The sequence below is a fragment of the Habropoda laboriosa genome, unplaced genomic scaffold (assembly GCF_001263275.1).
Source record: "Habropoda laboriosa isolate 0110345459 unplaced genomic scaffold, ASM126327v1 scaffold126, whole genome shotgun sequence".
Taxonomy (NCBI): domain Eukaryota; kingdom Metazoa; phylum Arthropoda; class Insecta; order Hymenoptera; family Apidae; genus Habropoda; species Habropoda laboriosa.
Genome location: NW_017100288.1, coordinates 201,268 through 208,900, shown reverse-complemented (window position 1 = coordinate 208,900; position 7,633 = coordinate 201,268).

Sequence of the window (7,633 nt, the reverse complement as noted above, 5' to 3'; positions counted from 1 at the left end):
ATTAACGAAACCCTATCGTTTTTTAAAACCGTCCAATCGATCTGTCATTTTTGCATTTCTTTCGAACGGTCGGTATGGCAGTGAATTGATGAGAATTGAACCTACATAAGCTACGTGAAAGAGAGAAGAAAAAATTAACTAAATGATCTTTCGCCTGTCACTGGAAGATTGATTAAAATATTGCAGATGCAAATAAATTTGTCAAATTGCTGTAGTGAAATTGACAGTTAATCGTGGGTAAATCATATTCTACTTTCGTATTTTATAAATCAAAATACAAGGTTCCATATGTCACTGGAAAACTCAATTTTAATTCATCTCTCCGAACTAGTAAACCTAATTTACTCTCAGAATTTCGACCTTAAAACCTACTTACACTACACGTTCTCTCGATCCTTTCCACGTCGCATAATTGACATAATAACCCTATCGAAACAATACTCGATTTCTACAATCTCAACCTAATAACGCGTTACTATCATCCTCGAAGCAAATCGAAAGGAGAACCGCAAGAGGGAAAGAAATCAATTTTCCTCTTCATTTTTTATAATCTCAACCCTTTCGTGATCAAATTATATATTTTTTGAAATTTCTTCGAGCATACACGTTCCACTGGTCACGAAAGGGTTAAATCTTACAAGGGAATATTCTGAAATGATTTCGACGAAACTTGGGTATATAATAGTATTCAAGAAAATATTCGACACCTATTTTTTTATATCGAAGTTAACCCTTCCACAGTGAAGGGGTGAAAATCGCCCTCAAAATTGCAGGCAATAAATATATTTAGCCTAATATCTCGAAACCTATTGCTGTAAATTGACGAATTTCGTATTTTCCAGCAGCAAACTTAAAAATTAAAAAACAATATATAATTTTCACCAAATACCTTTATTACCCTCATTTTTCACAGCGATTTTCACCCCATTAATGTACACAATTGCTAATTAAAAAAAAACACGCGTCAAATATTTTTTTCAATACTACCGTGAACCAAAGTTTCATCGATATCGCTGATAACCACTCGTCACACGATCAAATCGAAAGGAGAGCGCAAGAGCGAAAGAAACCGGGGCGTCTCGATTTCCCCCCAAGATTCTGTTATTGTTTCACGGTAACGAGGTGAGTAATGAAACACGTTCCTGGCAGAGCAAGGTCCGTCCAGAGGCCAGAAGAAAGGGTTACGACGTTACACGATCCTTGCGCACCTTCTGTTCTCGTCCTGCATTTGCTCTCGTTACTACCAGCCTCGCGATTCGTCTGATCTCGTTCCCCTCTTTCCTTCGAAGAGCAGGGGGGAAAATATATGACGGAACGATTCGTCGACAAATCGAATGAAACGAACGGTGAAATTGATCGGTTGTTGTGCTCGCGGTGATCGCGAGGAGGAAATCGATCTGGCGAGACCGCGTTTAAGACGAACACCAGAGAGGAGCAGCATCCAAGATAGCAGATGCTGCATCGAGATTGAGAAATTTTTAGCGTAATCTGTTTGCGTACGTGTGAGAGTTCTCCGAGCTATTCAGAGGAATTTTTCGTTTTATTTTCGTTGCTGTAGAGTACCAGAATGGAAACCGTTCGAATTTCAGTGGAATCTTTCTTGCTTTCGTCTCAATTTCCGAAAGTAGGAAACAGATAAATTGTATTTACGGGAAAATGTATCTCTGCAAATTTTCGTGAATTTTTTACGAGGTTAAATATCGTTCTGCGATGTTGTTCCATGACGTCTCAATTTCTGCGAGTTATTAAACTCGTATTACTTTTAGAATAATTTTAAACTTTCTGGCTGGATAGCAGCCTGTAAAACCGTTAACATTAAGCAGTTACCATATTTGCTACGAAATGTTTGCTTCATTTTTGCAAATACACGATCCCTTGATGGATTATGAATAAATAAAATCGCCATCACTTTCTTTTCGCGTCTTTTTATTCCTTAAATAATTATACGTTTCTGTTCAAATTTACCTGTAAAATATATCTCGCCTTAAAGAGTGTTTAATGCCACTCTCTGCCTTATTAATGTTACATACAAAATTTAGTTATTATCGCACCGTCTCGAAATCAATCGAAATGACCAATAAATTCACATATTTCTTATCAATGAGAGTAATTAAGCTGGCTATGAAATTTATGGAAGTATACTTGGGAAAAATGCATTGAACAATTTAATAACTAATTTTCCATCGTGTTTCAAAATTTTTTATTCACATTTTGAAAATTTTAGTCAATTTTTCAAACAGTAAAGCGGGACGATTAAGTTTCACTACCGACTGGGTCAAAAATGACCCGTTAGCAACTTTACCAAGAATTACCATTTGTTAATTTTCGGATATTATTTTTTGCATATATACTCCCATTTGTATCGACACGAATCTAATTTCTTAATCACATTCTAATTACGCAAAACTTCACTTTCAGAAAATCGCCGATAGGTGATTTTCTAGTGCTAAAGACAAAATTCAAATTCCAACAAACCTTCAAACGGATCTACCTTTCCTCCTCGCTACTATCCACAGAATACACCAACAAAGTTTCATCGGAGAAGAAACACCCTGTATACCACTTTCGTCGAAACAAAACGAAACAAAAGAATCACTTTTATCTCCATCGTAAACGACACGAGTACTTCACACGAACGGACGATTCCTCGGGTAGCGCGTGTTCACGCGTGGAAAAAATGGCTGTACCGAAAAAATTCCACGAAAAGTCGGGAACATCGGTCGGTCCCGTTTGTGCAACAGCCTTCCCGAGCGTTTACTTTTTAATTAAGCCTACCGGCGAAATACAAAAGCGGCGTTTGCACGCGCCTTTAATGGAAAACGATACGAGCGGAGAGCGGGTGAACGAAGCGAGGATATCCCGGGAGAGAACCGGGACCTCGAACTTCGGCTGGCAATTAACTCCCGCCAATAAACCGGCGGCTTGTTTCGCCGCTCAAATTAATTTCCTCGGCGCGATAACGACGGCGCCTCCGCCCGCCGCGCCGCTTCGGCTCTCCCTCTGATCGATCGCCACGCAGATCCACCGGTACTTCCATCGTTTTTGCGCGCCTGGTCCTTTCGCGAAATTTAACGAACAGACCATCGGATGAAAAAAAAAACCATCGAAAATCCAGCAACCGAACGTCGCCTGTGCGCTTTCCCTTCGATTCTGGATGGGGACGAGACGAAACGCGCCGCCGCGTATGATCGATGACGCACGCGTTTTAACTGCGGCGAGTTTCCTGTGCGACGGATTTCTGCACGCTTGTTAGACGATGACGAAGACTCGCGAGGTGAACACGGTGGATTTTTTGCAAGGGAGGTGATTGAAGGTGCGTTACGGACGAAAATTTCTGTGTCGAACGCGTTAAAGGGGTCTTCTGGTGTGACGGTTTCAAAAAATCGATTTTTACTTTTTTGCACATATCGAAAGTACAACTCTTTAAGAATGTACTCCTGAAGTTTTATAGTTGCATTCAATAAAATAACGAATTTATAGCTCGTTTAGTGTGACACATCAAGGGAGAATCTAAATTGCACTCGAAACTTCAATCGCGTTTTTCTCGGAACCATGTTTCTCGAAATGGTGTCCACGATATCACAAGATCGACTTCACCAATTAAGACCAACTTCTGCACACATGTGGCTATCGCTCCTACCGCAATTGTCTCAAAATATTTTTTTTTCTTAAATTTTGACAGCCCCATAAAGTCGAAAAAAATGTGTGAAAATCAAAACTCCGTTTCTAAGTGACGTTATTTTTTAAATTTACAATATCTTTCTTTCATTCTGGTACCGGCTACAACCAAGGACATACAAATGAGAAATCCTTTTGAATTTTTTGTTTTAGATAATCAGAAACCGTTTAATAGTGGACACCGTTTGGGCACCGCTTTTTTTCAAGAGCAGCTTCAAAGCGGTCCACTTCAGTTAATTTTAATCTTTTTGCTTTCAAAAAAATTGAGAGTGTAATCGAAATGTTATTAAGTATGCAGAAAAAAACAGGGCTGCAGTAACTTTCATAAGTTCCTCATAAAAAATTCTGAAATAACGCAAAGAAAACGCTTCGTTACACTAGAAGACACCCTTAAGGATTTTGTTGAATCTTGGGGAAGAACAGCGATTGTTGTAGATATTTCGAGGTTTTAGAATTCGTTAGTTAGTATAGGAAAATTGATACATTCGGTTCTGTTCGAGTACGAATACGTACATTGGTGTTCGTGATTATTGGGACACCCGGTATGTTCGTAAAGAAAGTATTGCACGATTTAGATTATACTTTCTGGGCAAAGTCAGTATCGTACATCAATGAAAGTACAGAGGGTGTTTGTGTTATTAATTTTTAACGTTTTTCTCGAAAATGGTAGATTTGTGAGAGAAAGTTAAAAATATACGTATGTGTTTGTTACACTTTTGTGTAATTCGTTATACTTGAAGATTCTAAAATGGATCATTTTGTTTTCTAGGATATTAATAATTTTGTAACGAGTTTGCGAGTAATTGCAACGAATAATCACTCAATGATACATGTGAACATTCTGTAATGAAGAATAACGAGTAACTGTGAGACTCGAATAATTTTATATCAACGAGATTTGCTTCACATTCGGTGAATAGATTTTTCGACATATGAAAAATTCAGTAAATTAAAAATTTTTTGCCCAATTCTACTGAAATTACTAAAATTCGCCAGAATTTCAGTATGTTTGACACGCAGAAAGTGTCCCAATACTTATCAACTGAATCTGTACGAATTTTGTACAAAGTACTTTTGTACGAATTTCATCTTTCATCTCAAACTACGTACAGTGTCTCGCAAACTAAATAACGACTTCACAGCTCGCTCAATTTGAAGCGCAACAACGTAGAAAAAGGAACGTATAGTAGCTACTTTTCCTCTAAACAAGAAATAATAATTACATCCTGTTATTAGTAAATCTTCCTTGTCGTGAAATTTACACTTTCCCGATACGCATACCTCCTATATCGACCGATTAGCAGATTACACGCACGCTCGATAATTTACAAGGTACGAAAAAAAAAAAAAAGAGATATATACAATATACACCGTGCAATCGTTTTACCGCAATGTAAACGTGTTGTTGCAATGTGTTGTATATCTTAAAAGTAGTTTAACCGTGCAATTATGCAATCATTTTAAGTGGAATTTAAACGTATCTTTGCAAATTTTGTAACTACAAAGTGGTTACTTTGTAATAACATAGCTCGCGATGCGCGCTATCATCAGTCACCAGGTTCCAACCTCGTCATCATTCCCTCTCTGTAATATCATTTGCATCCCCCCCCCCTGCCCGCGACGGCGACAATTAACAATTACGGATAAAATGAAAATTACACGAAAACGATGTAATTACAAGCTAGGCGCAATCGGAACGTATTACACGCTACGATTTAATGTAATTGCTGGAATTAGTTACTTGTAACCAGGAATTATTGCAAATGTTATCTGATTAACACAGAGGCCGCTATAAAATATGTGGAGAAAGAGAAAGGAAATTGTAACACTTGTAAAGGAGAGTTTAATTGGACTGTTTCAAAATTTACTTTTCTTATTCGACTGATGCATGTAAAATTTGACAATTGAGGATAGTGTATGTAAAGTTCTTTTTTTGTTCACGGTGAAGATATAATGGTAATTGCTAATAACTGCAGAAGACAATCGTTCTTCAGACTTTAGAGGAGAAATCGAAATCATTTTCGAAAGGACCGTCAGAAATGAAAATAGTTTTTGAAGGGACCGTCAGAAATGAAAATAGTTTTCGAAAGGATCGCCAGAAATCAGAATAGTTTTCGAAAGGACCATCACAGAGGAAAATAATTTTCGAAGGGACCATCGGAGAGGAAAATAATTTTCGAAGGGGCCATCAGAGAGAAAAATAATAATTTTCGAAAGTACCATCAGAAATTGATTTAAAAAATTTCCTTCTGCTCTGCAAAATTTCAGAAATGAAGAACGTTTGCGACAACTAGTGTACATATATTCACCATCTTCACTCCAGAAATGTCACAGAAACCCAAAATTCATCACTTATCGTTACAAATCCACTTTTACATAAATTAAGTTTTCTCAATAAAAAAAAGATCCCCCCTCAAACTTCTCTACACGAACCACCCTAAAATCTCCCACCAACCGTTTCACCGACCATCAGAAACAAAAAGAACCCCAACATCCACTTAAACGTCTCCAACTCCCCAATTCAAAAAGCCCGCGCTAATCTCAACAGCGTCACTTACGAACTGTTATCAATATCTGTCAAACTCGAGCGTCCAGGTCGCAATTTTCTGTACTCGCACATTAAAAAACATTCTGTCGCAGTGACAGAACGCTATTAACAGAAGCGGGTTCTCGTTCGACTTTCATCGGTGTTGCGGCTGATCGCGGTGCGGTGCAGTAAATCAAATTGAGATTTCAAACGGGTCCCCGTGGCAACTTGTCGGTGTCATCGAATCGCGCCGGATAAGAGGATTGAATTATAAATACGTGTGCACGCAAAAGCGAGCGACGCACACACACACATACGAAGAGACAGCAGGGCCGTTCAAGAGTACACAGCGTAGCAAAGAAGTAACCAAGGTGGTGGACGTTTTATCGGTGTCGGGTCTCCGTCCACTTCCGTCGGCTTAAATCGAACACCGTGAACGTCCACCTTCGGACCTCTCTCGAGATCGAATTCTTCGGTAAAGTCTGTCCGTGCGACAGGGGTTACTAAAAGGCAGCCAGATCCTTGGAGAGAGAGAGAAAAAAAAAAAAATACTAACAGAACGAACTGTTCGAAGAGGAAGAGGAGGATGTAGCAAAAGAAGAAGAAGAACGACAAAGTCGATGGCAACAGAGGCTTATCTCCATCTGGCCGGTAGCAAAACGGGCTCCGCCGGTATATACGTTCGTGTTTATACCGACTTGTCTATTCGTCAAACGCTCTTTTCTACCGGGCTTCGCTCGTCATCCAGCTATCGTCTTCGAAGATCTGGGATTGTCTCCAGGCTTTTGCACACCCGTCACACGTCCGACGTGGCCTAACGGTATACAGCGGGGCAGCAACCGGACCGAACCACGATGTATCGCCTTCCACGAAGGACACGTATCGACCAGAGTCCTGACAGATCTGGAAGATCGTCGGGGGGCTTCTCTTCGTCTTTCGACGCGGAACACTCGTGGAAATACCGGTGCGACAATTATATAGTGGTACATGGAGCGGTGTGTTTGCGAGCTATCGAAGAGGAGTTATGGGCTCTACCTTTTTTTTCACGAATGGAGGAGCGTGGTGGGGATTTTGGATCGAGCAACGCATTAACGCTCACTTTTTCGTTTCTTTCTGTTCGACTGGTGTTAAAGATAATCAATCGTGTCTTTTCATCGGTTCGTTCAAAATTTCTTCAATTTTGTGCCTTTATCAATTTCTTCAATTTTGTTTTTATCAATTCCTTCAGAATTTCTTCAATTTTGTTTTTCATCAATTCCTTCAAAATTTCTTCAATTTCGTTGTTTGTCAATTCCTTGAATTGCTGCAAAATTTCTTCAATCTTGTTCTTTATCAATTCCTTCAATTTCGTTTCTTATCAATTCCTCCAAATCCTTCAAACTTTCTTCAATTTCAATCACTAAAATCTGCACAATTACCACAATGCAC